Source organism: Pinus tabuliformis, chromosome 4_2, assembly GCF_031772625.1.
Source record: "Pinus tabuliformis cultivar Carrire ecotype Pingquan chromosome 4_2, CPIR1, whole genome shotgun sequence".
NCBI lineage: Eukaryota > Viridiplantae > Streptophyta > Pinopsida > Pinales > Pinaceae > Pinus > Pinus tabuliformis.
In genome coordinates this window covers 471191914-471205286 of record NC_142304.1, presented here as the reverse complement: position 1 = coordinate 471205286, position 13373 = coordinate 471191914, and positions in this window count along the sequence as shown.

Below are 13373 nucleotides of genomic sequence, written 5' to 3'. Positions count from 1 at the left end.
CGCGCCACGACGATCCTTGAGAGAATTCACACAGACGTGTGTGGACCTTTCTCAGTTGCTTCGACAGAAAAACACAGGTATTATGTGATTTTTGTTGATGATTTCTCTCGTAAGTGCTGGATCTTCTTCATGCAGAAGAAGAGCGAGACATATTCAAAGTTCTGTGAATTCAAAGCACTGGTCGAGAAGGAGTCGGGGAAGAAGGTGAAGGCTCTTAGGAGCGATAATGGTGGTGAATACATCTCGGACGAGTTCAAGGATTTCTGCAAGGCAGAAGGGATTCGTAGAGAGCTCATAGCTCCCCATAACCCACAGCAGAACGGGGTAGCTGAGCGGAAGAACAGAACAATTGTGGGTGCTGCACGGGCAATGTTGCATGATCAGGGCCTACCCCTTCACTTGTGGGCGGAAGCATGCAATACAACAGTTTATGTGCAGAACCGTTGTCCTCATAGGATACTTGGCATGAGTACACCCGAGGAGGCTTATTCTGGTAAGAAGCCTGATCTTTCTCATTTGAGGATTTTTGGTGCTAACGTTTACATGCATGTGACGAAGGATGCCAGAAAGAAGTTGGAGCCGACTGCAGAGGTTGGGATATTTGTGGGGTACACTGATACGCCCCACAACTATCGTGTGTATTTGCCAGACAGTGGTAAAACTGTTGTGCGACGGGATATAAAATTTCAGGAGGAGAAAGCCATGAAGTGTTCGCTTGAGAGGGAGCTACACTTGCATGCAGATGAGGAGCTATTAGTTCCTAAGGATGAGCTTCAGGACGTGGATCAGCCACAGGACGAGGTTCATGGAGTGGAAGAGACCACTCATGCAGCGCCAACCATCAGAGGGCGAAAGCGCTTGACAGAAGCTGAGCGACTGGCTCAAGATGCAGAGAAAGTTGTAGGACCACCTACAGCCCAACGCAGGCAGAGACAGTCACCTGATCGGTACACTGGATACATGGCTCTTATGAGCAAGTGTGTTGTGACTGAGCCATCCTCTTTCGAGGAAATTGTGGAGGATCCCGCATGGGTAGACGCCATGGTGGAAGAGTATGATTCTATTGTCAGAAACAGTGCATGGGAGATTGTTCCTAGACCGGAAGGGAAATCAGTGGTGGGTTCGAGATGGATCTACAAAGTTAAGCAGGCAGCTGACGGGAGTGTGGAGAAGTACAAGGCAAGATTTGTTGCCCGAGGCTTTTCACAGATTGAGGGGATCGATTATGAGGAGACCTTTGCACCTGTCGCAAGGTATTCTTCCATACGGACGATTCTTGCTCTCTCAGCGCAGATGGGATGGCACATTCATCAGATGGATGTGAAGATTGCGTTCCTCAACGGAGTCATTGAGGAGGAGGTGTACATTGAGCAACCCGAAGGCTTTGAAGTCTTCAGCAGCGAGTCGCATGTGTGCAGGCTCAAGAGAGCGCTGTATGGGTTGAAGCAAGCACCACGTGCTTGGTACACACGGATAGACAGCTATTTCACAGGACTTGGATTCTCCAAGAGCGAGGCGGATCCGAACCTATACCAGATTGTGGTGGAGGGTAAGTTGCTTATCATTGTACTGTATGTTGATGATTTGATTCTAACGGGTGATGAGCTGTTGATACTGTCATGCAAGAAGGATCTTGCTACAGAGTTTGAGATGAAGGACTTGGGCCTCCTTCACTATTTCCTAGGATTGGAAATATGGCAGCGCAGTGGTGGACTGTTTGTTTCTCAGGGCAAGTATGCTCGGGAGATACTGGAGAAGTTCAACATGCATGGCTGCAAGCCTGTTGATACTCCTCTTCCTGGAGGTTGGAGGAAGGAGGATGCCACTTCAGGAGAAGAAGTGGATGCCACTGTTTATCGACAGTTGGTGGGGTCGCTGATGTATTTGGTCAATACACTACCTGATATATGCTATGCAGTTAACCAGCTTTCACAAGCTATGGTTAAGCCTACCAAGCTCTTCTGGAAGGCGGGCAAGCATGTATTGCGCTACTTGAGAGGCACATCGGGATATGGTTTGTGGTACAGACAGGAGGATGAGGTGAAGCTATGTGGCTTCACGGATGCAGATTGGGCAGGGAGCCCAACAGACAGAAAGAGCACATCAGGAGGGGTCTTCAGTATCGGATCGACAACAGTTTCTTGGTACAGCAGGAAGCAGAGATCCGTGGCACTCAGTTCAGTGGAGGCTGAGTATATGGCAGCAAGTTTAGCTGCATGCGAGGCTATATGGATGAGGAAGATCCTGGTTGGTTTGTTCGGTTCTCATTTGGATCCTACTGTGATTTACTGTGATAACCAGAGTTGCATTAAACTCTCGGCTAATCCTGTATTTCATGATAGATCTAAACATATTGACATCAGGTACCATCATATCAGAGATTGTGTGCAGCGGAGGATCATGTTACTTTCGTACATTCCAATGGAGGATCAGGATGCTGATATTCTGACGAAGGCTCTCACCAGGAGCAAATTCGAGTACCACTGAGGCAGGATAGGGGTTGCTGATAATCCATATCTTGTCGAGAGGGAGTGTTGAGATTGCAACAAGATGATGGAGCTTAGTGAAAAGAGTCGCCTTCACTAAGTGGGCCCGCAGGCTATTTTTGGCGCAAGTCTATTTTTAGACATATGGATCATGTCTATGTTTATGGATGATTGATCAAGTTGGGAAAAATAGATGGACTTCTATTTTTGATGAAAGTGTGAGTGATCACAGTGTGAGTGATCAAGTCTATTTTTAGACTGGCTGTCAAAAATAGAAAAGTCAAATATTATTATCTCACAATAATATTTGGACTATAAACTTAATCTTATTCTCTTGGAGCACTTCAGTTTGAGCTACGGAAGTGGCACATGCAGCTGTCAGAAGGAAATTCGTTTTTCTTATGAGTCGTTGAGTTGTTGCATGCATGACTTCAGTTAGAACTCAAGTGAGTTGAGTTTAGTGGACTGGAGGTACAGTTGATGGAGTTGTGTTCAGTTTAACTTAGTTAAACTGGTTGTAGTTAGTCTAACTGCAGATAGACTAATGATGAGTTGTTAAACTAATTATTAACTCATAATACAACTAAAGAATACATCAGTTAACTCAGTTGCATGTCAGTGCATGTTCAGTTCAACAGGGACAGGTGGTAGAGAATCAGATTGCTATCAGTTGTGACTATAGTTGTGCACCAGATCTTGCACAATCAAGGGATTGAGTATGCCAATGAGTTTGCTCACGTATTTGGCCCGCATTTTAGCCTTTGCTCACGTCCAAAAAGAGTGAGTGACTATTTTGCAGGTGAAAATCGAGTTTGGGAAGCCATTCTCATCAGTTCTTGAGCAGGTATTGAGCAGTGGAGGCAGGCAAGCAGTGGAAGAGATTTGGAGATCAGATCTGAGCTGTATTGTGTGTAACAGAGGTGGAGATACTTGTGAGAAGTATTATGCTGTGTAATGTTACATGACTCAATCATTAATATACAGATAGTGTGGGGTTTTTAGCGAGATGCTTTCCCCGTGATACATACTGTGTTAATGTGTGAATGCTCTTGATGTTTTATTGTTATTGATGCTGCTATATTCTTGATCAACGTAGAGGAGCTTATGTATTGTGTATGTTTTCCGCATTAGTACATGATCAGGATAATCTCCATTGAATATGTGTTAAATTATTCAAAGTTTCTACATGGTATCAAAGCTAGATGATTTGTAGAAAAAGTTTCTACAGGGTCCATGAGTCTTTCTGTGCCTCTGAATCTCTCTGATGCATGAGTGTGTATGTGCCTGTGCATGAATCTTTCTGTTCCTCTGAATCTGAGTCTCGTGAGTGCGAGTCTGCTTGCTGGCGCAAACAACTTCCCAATGGTCAAAGGAAGGACAGTCGAGCAATTGGACAGTCAGGGTCCATGAGTCTTTCTGTGCCTCTGAATCTCTTTGATGCATGAGTGTGTATGTGCCTGTGAATTGCCTCTGAATCTGATTCTCGTGAGTGCGAGTCTGCTTGCTGGTGCAAACAACTTCCCAATGGTCAAAGGAAGGACAGTTGAGCTATTGGACAGTTAGGGTCCATGAGTCTTTCTGTGTCTCTGAATCTCTCTGATGCATGAGTGTGTATGTGCCAGTGCATGAATCTTTCTGTGCCTCTGAATCTGAGTCTCGTGAGTGCGAGTCTGCTTGCTGGCGCAAACAACTTCCCAATGGTCAAAGGAAGGACAGGCGAGCAATTGGACAGTCAGGGTCCATGAGTCTTTCTGTTCCTCTGAATCTCTCTGATGCATGAGTGTGTATTTTCTTGTGCATGAAACTTTCTGTGCCTCTGAATCTGAGTCTCGTGAGTGCGAGTCTGCATGCTGGCGCAAACAACTTCCGTATGGTCAAAGGAAGGATAGTCGAGCAATTGGACAGTCAGGGTCAATGAGTCTTTCCGTGCCTATGAATCTCTCTGATGCATGAGTGTGTATGTGCCTGAGCATGAATTTTTATGTGCCTCTGAATCTGGGTCTCGTGAGTGCGAGTCTGCTTGCTGGCACAAACAACTTCCCAATGGTCAAAGGAAGGACAGTCGAGCAATTGGACAGTCAGGGTCCATGAGTCTTTCTGTGCCTTTGAATCTCTCTGATGCATGAGTGTGTATATTCCTGTGCATGAATCTTTCTGTGCCTCTGAATCTGAGTCTCGTGAGTGCGAGTCTGCTTGCTGGCGCAAACAACTTCCCAATGCTCAAAGGAAGGACAGTCGAGAATTTGGAGAGTCAGGGTCCATGAGTCTTTCTGTGCCTCTGATCCCTTTGATGCATAAGTGTGTATGTGCCTGTGCATGAATCGTTCTGTGCCTCTGAATCTGAGTCTCGTGAGTGCGAGTCTGCTTGCTGGCGCAAACAACTTCCCAATGGTCAAAGGAAGGACAGTCGAGAATTTGGACAGTCAGGGTCCATAAGTCTTTCTGTGCCTCTGAATCTCTCTGATGCATGAGTGTGTATGTGCCTGTGCATGAATCTTTATGTGCCTCTGAATCTGAGTCTCGTGACTGCGAGTCTGCTTGCTGGCGCAAACAACTTCTCAATGGTCAAAGGAAGGACAGTCGAGCAATTGGACAGTCAGGGTCCATGAGTCTTTCTGTGGCTCTGAATCTCTCTGATGCATGAGTGTGTATGTGCACGTGCATGAATCTTTATGTGCCTCTGAATCTGAGTCTCGTGAGTGCGAGTCTGCTTGATGGCGCAAAAAACTTCCCAATGGTCAAACGAAGGACAGTCGAGCAATTGGACAGTCAGTGTCCATGAGTCTTTCTGTGCCTCTCAATCTCTCTGATGCATGAGTGTTTTTGTGCCTATGCATGAATATTTCTGTGCCTCTGAATCTGAGTCTCGTGAGTGCGAGTCTGCTTGCTGGCGCAAACAACTTCCCAATGGTCAAAGGAAGGACAGTCGAACAATTGGACAGTCAGAGTCCATGAGTCTTTCTGTGCCTCTGAATCTCTCTGATGCATGAGTGTGTATGTGCCTGTGCATGAATTTTTTTGTGCCTCTGAATCTGAGTCTCGTGAGTGCGAGTCTGCTTGTTGGCGCAAACAACTTCCCAATGGTCAAAGGAAGGACAGTCGAGCAACTGGACAGTCAGGGTCCATGAGTCTTTCTGTGCCTCTGAATCTCTCTGATGCATGAGTGTGTATGTGCCTGTGCATGAATTTTTTTGTGCCTCTGAATCTGAGTCTCGTGAGTGCGAGTCTGCTTGCTGGTGCAAACAACTTCCCAATGGTCAAAGGAAGGACAGTCGAGCAACTGGACAGTTAGGGTCCATGAGTCTTTCTGTGTCTCTGACTCTCTCTGACGCATGAGTGTGTATGTTTCTTTGCATGAATCTTTCTGTGTCTCTGAATCTGAGTCTCGTGAGTGCGAGTCTGCTTGCTAGCGCAAACAACTTCCCAATGGTTAAAGGAAGGACAGTCGAGCAATTGGACAGTCAGGGTCCATGAGTCTTTTTGTGCCTCTGAATCTCTCTGATGCATGAGTGTGTATGTGCCTGTGCATGAATCTTTCTGTGCCTCTGAATCTGAGTCTCGTGAGTGCGAGTCTGCTTGCTGGCGCAAACAACTTCCCAATGGTCAAAGGAGGGACAGTCGAGCAATTGGACAGTCAGGGTCCATGAGTCTTTCTGTGCCTCTGAATCTCTCTGATGCATGAGTGTGTATGTGCCTGTGCATGAATCTTTCTGTGCCTCTGAATCTGAGTCTCGTGAGTGCGAGTCTGCTTGCTAGCGCAAACAACTTCCCAATGGTCAAAGGAAGGACAGTCGAGCAATTGGACAGTCAGGGTCCATGAGTCTTTCTGTGCCTCTGAATCTCTTTGATGCATGAGTGTGCATGTGCCTGTGAATTGCCTCTGAATCTGAGTCTCGTGAGTGCGAGTCTACTTGCTGGTGCAAACAACTTCCCAATGGTCAAAGGAAGGACAGTCGAGCAATTGGACAGTTAGGTTCCATGAGTCTTTCTGTGTCTCTGAATCTCTCTGATGCATGAGTGTGTATGTGCCTGTGCATGAATCTTTCTGTGCCTCTGAATCTGAGTCTCGTGAGTGCGAGTCTGCTTGCTGGCGCAAACAACTTCCCAATGGTCAAAGGAAGGACAGTCGAGCAATTGGACAGTCAGGGTCCATGAGTCTTTCTGTGCCTCTGAATCCCTTTGATGCATGAGTGTGTATGTGCTTGTGCATGAATCTTTCTGTGCCTCTGAATCTGAGTCTCGTGAGTGCGAGTCTGCTTGCTGGCGCAAACAACTTCCCAATGGTCAAAGGAAGGACAGTCGAGCAATTGCACAATCAGGTTCCATGAGTCTTTATGTGCCTCTGAATCTCTGTGATGCATGAGTGTGTATGTGTCTGTGCATGAATCTTTCTGTGCCTCTAAATCTGAGTCTCGTGAGTGCGAGTCTGCTTGCTGGCGCAAACAACTTCCCTATGGTCAAAGGAAGGATAGTCGAGCAATTGGACAGTCAGGGTCCATGAGTCTTTCTGTGCCTCTGAATCTCTCTGATGCTTGAGCGTGTATGTTCCTGTGCATGAATCTTTCTGTGCCTCTGAATCTGAGTCTCGTGAGTGCGAGTCTGCTTGCTCGCGCAAACAACTTCGAAATGTTCAAAGGAAGGACAGTCGAGCAATTGGACAGTCAGGGTCCATGAGTCTTTCTGTGCCTCTGAATCTCTTTGATGCATGAGTGTGTATGTTCCTGTGCATGAATCATTCTGTGCCTCTGAATCTAAGTCTCGTGAGTGCGAGTCTGCTTGCTGGCGCAAATACCTTCGCAATGGTAAAAGGAGGGACAGTCGAGCAATTGGACAGTCAGGGTCCATGAGTCTTTCTTTGCCTCTGAATCTCTCTGATGCATGAGTGTGTATGTGCCTGTGCATGAATTTTTCTGCGCCTCTGAATCTGGGTCGCGTGAGTGCGAGTCTGCTTGCTGGCGCAAACAACTTCCCAATGTTCAAAGGAAGGACAGTCGAGCAATTGGACAGTCAGGGTCCATGAGTCTTTCTGTGCCTCTGAATCTCTTTGATGCATGAGTGTGTATGTGCCTGTGCATGAATCTTTCTGTGCCTCTGAATCTGAGTCTCGTGAGTGCGAGTCTGCTTGCTGGTGCAAACAACTTCCCTTTGGTCAAAGGAAGGACAGTCGAGCAATTGGACAATCAGGGTCAATGAGTCTTTCTATGCCTATGAATCTCTCTGATGCATGAGTGTGTATGTGCCTGTGCATGAATTTTTATGTGCCTTTGAATCTGGGTCTCGTGAGTGCGAGTCTGCTTGTTGGCGCAAACAACTTCCCAATGGTCAAAGGAAGGACAGTCGAGCAATTGGACAGTCAGGGTCCATGAGTCTTTCTGTGCCTTTGAATCTCTCTGATGCATGAGTGTGTATGTGCCTGTGCATGAATCTTTCTGTGCCTCTGAATCTGAGTCTCGTGAGTGCCAGTCTGCTTGCTGGCGCAAACAACTTCCCAATGGTCAAAGGAAGGACAGTCGAGCAATTGCACAATCAGGTTCCATGAGTCTTTCTGTGCCTCTGAATATCTCTTATGCATGAGTGTGTATGAGTCTGTGCATGAACCTTTCTGCTAATGTAAATCTGAGTCTCGTGAGTGTGAGTCTGCTTGCTGGCGCAAACAACTTCCCTATGGTCAAAGGAAGGACAGCCGAGCAATTGGACAATCAGGGTCCATGAGTCTTTCTGTGCCTCTGAATCTCTCTGATGCTTGAGTGTGTATGTGCCTATGCATGAATCTTTCTGTGCCTCTGAATCTGAGTCTCGTGAGTGCGAGTCTGCTTGCTCGCGCAAACAACTTCGCAATGGTCAAAGGAAGGACAGTCGAGCAATTGGTGAGTCAGGGTCCATGAGTCTTTCTGTGCCTCTGAATCTCTTTGATGCATGAGTGTGTTTGTTCCTGTGCATGAATCTTTCTGTGCCTCTGAATCTGAGTCTCGTGAGTGCGAGTCTGCTTGCTGGCGCAAACACCTTCGCAATGGTAAAAGGAAGGACAGTCGAGCAATTGGACAGTCAGGGTCCATGAGTCTTTCTATGCCTCTGAATCTCTCTGATGCATGAGTGTGTATGTGCCTGTGCATGAATCTTTCTGTGCCTCTGAATCTGAGTCTCGTGAGTGCGAGTCTGCTTGCTGGCGCAAACAACTTCCCAATGGTCAAAGGAAGGACAGGCGAGCAATTGGACAGTCAGGGTCCATGAGTCTTTCTGTGCCCCTGAATCTCTCTGATGCATGAGTGTGTATTTTCTTGTGCATGAACCTTTCTGTGCCTTTGAATCTGAGTCTCGTGAGTGCGAGTCTGCATGCTGGCGCAAACAACTTCCGTATGGTCAAAGGAAGGACAGTCGAGCAATTGGACAGTCAGGGTCAATGAGTCTTTCTGTGCCTCTGAATCTCCCTGATGCATGAGTGTGTATGTGCCTGTGCATGAATTTTTATGTGCCTCTGAATCTGAGTCTCGTGAGTGCGAGTCTGCTTGCTGGCGCAAACAACTTCCCAATGGTCAAAGGAAGGACAGTCGAGCAATTGGACAGTCAGGGTCCATGAGTCTTTCTGTGCCTCTGAATCTCTCTGATGCATGAGTGTGTATGTTCCTGTGCATGAATCTTTCTGTGCCTCTGAATCTGAGTCTCGTGAGTGCGAGTCTGCTTGCTGGCGCAAACAACTTCCCAATGGTCAAAGGAAGGACAGTCGAGAATTGGACAGTCAGGGTCCATGAGTCTTTCGTGCCTCTGATCCCTTGATGCATGAGTGTGTATGTGCTTGTGCATGAATCTTTCTGTGCCTCTGAATCTGAGTCTCGTGAGTGCGAGTCTGCTTGCTGGCGCAAACAACTTCCCAATGGTCAAAGGAAGGACAGTCGAGAATTGGACAGTCAGGGTCCATGAGTCTTTCTGTGCCTCTGAATCTCTCTGATGCATGAGTGTGTATGTGCCTGTGCATGAATCTTTATGTGCCTCTGAATCTGAGTCTCGTGAGTGCGAGTCTGCTTGCTGGCGCAAACAACTTCCCAATGGTCAAAGGAAGGACAGTCGAGCAATTGGACAGTCAGGGTCCATGAGTCTTTCTGTGCCTCTGAATCTCTCTGATGCATGAGTGTGTATGTGCATGTGAATGAATCTTTATGTGCCTCTGAATCTGAGTCTCGTGAGTGCGAGTCCACTTGCTGGCGCAAACAACTTCCCAATGGTCAAAGGAAGGAGAGTCGAGCAATTGGACAGTCAGTGTCCATGAGTCTTTCTGTGCCTCTCAATCTCTCTGATGCATGAGTGTGTATGTGCCTATGCATGAAGCTTTCTGTGCCTCTGAATCTGAGTCTCGTGAGTGCGAGTCTGCTTGCTGGCGCAAACAACTTCCCAATGGTCAAAGGAAGGATAGTCGAACAATTGGACAGTCAGGGTCTATGAGTCTTTCTGTGCCTCTGAATCTCTCTGATGCATGAGTGTGTATGTGCCTGTGCATGAATTTTTTTGTGCCTCTGAATCTGAGTCTCGTGAGTGCAACTCTGCTTGCTGACGCAAACAACTTCCCAATGGTCAAGGGAAGGACAGTCGAGCAATTGGACAGTCAGGGTCCATGAGTCTTTCTGTGCCTCCGAATCTGAGTCTCGTGAGTGCGAGTCTGCTTGCTAGCGCAAACAGCTTCCCAATGGTTAAAGGAAGGACAATCGAGCAATTGGACAGTCAGGGTCCATGAGTCTTTCTGTGCCTCTGAATCTCTCTGATGCACGAGTGTGTATGTTCCTGTGCATGAATCTTTCTGTGCCTCTGAATCTGAGTCTCGTGAGTGCGAGTCTGCTTGCTGGCGCAAACAACTTCCCAATGGTCAAAGGAAGGACAGTCGAGCAATTGGACAGTCAGGGTCCATGAGTCTTTCTGTGCCTCTGATCTCTCTGATGCATGAGTGTGTATGTGCCTGTGCATGAATCTTTCTGTGCCTCTGAATCTGAGTCTCGTGAGTGCGAGTCTGCTTGCTGGCGCAAACAACTTCCCAATGGTCAAAGGAAGGACAGTCGAGCAATTGGACAGTCAGGGTCCATGAGTCTTTCTGTGCCTCTGAATCTCTCTGATGCATGAGTGTGTATGTGCCTGTGCATGAATCTTTCTGTGCCTCTGAATCTGAGTCTCGTGAGTGCGAGTCTGCTTGCTGGCGCAAACAACTTCCCAATGGTCAAAGGAAGGACAGTCGAGCAATTGGACAGTCAGGGTCCATGAGTCTTTCTATGGCTCTGAATCTCTCTGATGCATGAGTGTGTATGTGCATGTGCATGAATCTTTATGTGCCTCTGAATCTGAGTCTCGTGAGTGCCTCTGAATCTGAGTCTCGTGAGTGCGAGTCTGCTTGCTGGCGCAAACAACTTCCCAATGGTCAAAGGAAGGACAGTCGAGCAATTGGACAGTCAGTGTCCATGAGTCTTTCTGTGCCTCTGAATCTCTCTGATGCATGAGTGTCTATGTGCCTATGCATGAATCTTTCTATGCCTCTAAATCTGAGTCTCGTGAGTGCGAGTCTGCTTGCTGGCGCAAACAACTTCCCAATGGTCAAACGAAGGACAGTCGAGCAATTGGACAGTCAGGGTCCATGAGTCTTTCTGTGCCTCTGAATCTCTCTGATGCATGAGTGTGTATGTGCCTGTGCATGAATCTTTCTGTGCCTCTGAATCTGAGTCTCGTGAGTGCGAGTCTGCTTGCTGGCGCAAACAACTTCCCAATGGTCAAAGGAAGGACAGTCGAGCAATTGGACAGTCAGGGTCCATGAGTCTTTCTGTGCCTCTGAATCTCTCTGATGCATGAGTGTGTATGTGCCTGTGCATGAATCTTTTTGTGCCTCTGAATCTGAGTCTCGTGAGTGCGAGTCTGCTTGCTGGCGCAAACAACTTCCCAATGGTCAAAGGAAGGACAGTCGAGCAATTGGACAGTCAGGGTCATGAGTCTTTCTGTGCCTCTGAATCTCTCTGATGCATGAGTGTGTATGTGCCTGTGCATGAATCTTTCTGTGCCTCTGAATCTGAGTCTCGTGAGTGCGAGTCTGCTTGCTGGCGCAAACAACTTCCCAATGGTCAAAGGAAGGACAGTCAGGGTCCATGAGTCTTTCTGTGTCTCTGAATCTCTCTGATGCATGAGTGTGTATGTGCCTGTGCATGAATCTTTCTGTGCCTCTGAATCTGAGTCTCGTGAGTGCGAGTCTGCTTGCTGGCGCAAACAACTTCCCAATGGTCAAAGGAAGGACAGTCGAGCAATTGGACAGTCAGGGTCCATGAGTCTTTCTGTGCCTCTGAATCTCTCTGATGCATGAGTGTGTATGTGCCTGTGCATGAATTTTTATGTGCCTCTGAATCTGAGTCTCGTGAGTGCGAGTCTGCTTGCTGGCGCAAACAACTTCCCAATGGTCAAAGGAAGGACAGTCGAGCAATTGGACAGTCAGGGTCCATGAGTCTTTCTGTGCTCTGAATCTCTCTGATGCATGAGTGTGTATGTGCCTGTGCATGAATCTTTCTGTCCTCTGAATCTGAGTCTCGTGAGTGCGAGTCTGCTTGCTGGCGCAAACAACTTCCCAATGGTAAAAGGAAGGACAGTCGAGCAATTGGACAGTCAGGGTCCATGAGTCTTTCTGTGCCTCTGAATTTGAGTCTCGTGAGTGTGAGTCTGCTTGCTGGCACAAACAACTTCCCAATGGTCAAAGGAAGGACAGTCGAGCAATTGGACAGTCAGGGTCCATGAGTCTTTCTGTGCCTCTGAATCTCTCTGATGCATGAGTGTGTATGTGCCTGTGCATGAATCTTTTTGTGCCTCTGAATCTGAGTCTCGTGAGTGCGAGTCTGCTTGCTGGCGCAAACAACTTCCCAATGGTCAAAGGAAGGACAGTCGAGCAATTGGACAGTCAGGGTCCATGAGTCTTTCTGTGCCTCTGAATCTCTCTGATGCATGAGTGTGTATGTGCCTGTGCATGAATCTTTCTGTGCCTCTGAATCTGAGTCTCGTGAGTGCGAGTCTGCTTGCTGGCGCAAACAACTTCCCAATGGTCAAAGGAAGGACAGTCGAGCAATTGGACAGTCAGGGTCCATGAGTCTTTCTGTGCCTCTGAATCTCTCTGATGCATGAGTGTGTATGTGCCTGTGCATGAATCTTTCTGTGCCTCTGAATCTGAGTCTCGTGAGTGCGAGTCTGCTTGCTGGCGCAAACAACTTCCCAATGGTCAAAGGAAGGACAGTCGAGCAATTGGACAGTCAGGGTCCATGAGTCTTTCTGTGCCTCTGAATCTCTCTGATGCATGAGTGTGTATGTGCCTGTGCATGAATCTTTCTGTGCCTCTGAATCTGAGTCTCATGAGTGCGAGTCTGCTTGCTGGCGCAAACAACTTCCCAATGGTCAAAGGAAGGACAGTCGAGCAATTGGACAGTCAGGGTCCATGAGTCTTTCTGTGTCTCTGAATCTCTCTGATGCATGAGTGTGTATGTGCCTGTGCATGAATCTTTCTGTGCCTCTGAATCTGAGTCTCGTGAGTGCGAGTCTGCTTGCTGGCGCAAACAACTTCCAAATGGTCAAAGGAAGGACAGTCGAGCAATTGGACAGTCAGGGTCCATGAGTCTTTCTGTGCCTCTGAATCTCTCTGATGCATGAGTGTGTATGTGCCTGTGCATGAATCTTTCTGTGCCCTTGAATCTGAGTCTCGTGAGTGCGAGTCTGCTTGCTGGCGCAAACAACTTCCCAATGGTCAAAGGAAGGACAGTCGAGCAATTGGACAATCAGGGTCCATGAGTCTTTTTGTGCCTCTGAATCTCTCTGATGCATGAGTGTGTATGTGCCTGTGCATGAATCTTTCTGTGCCTCTGAATCTGAGTCTCGTGAGTGCGAGTC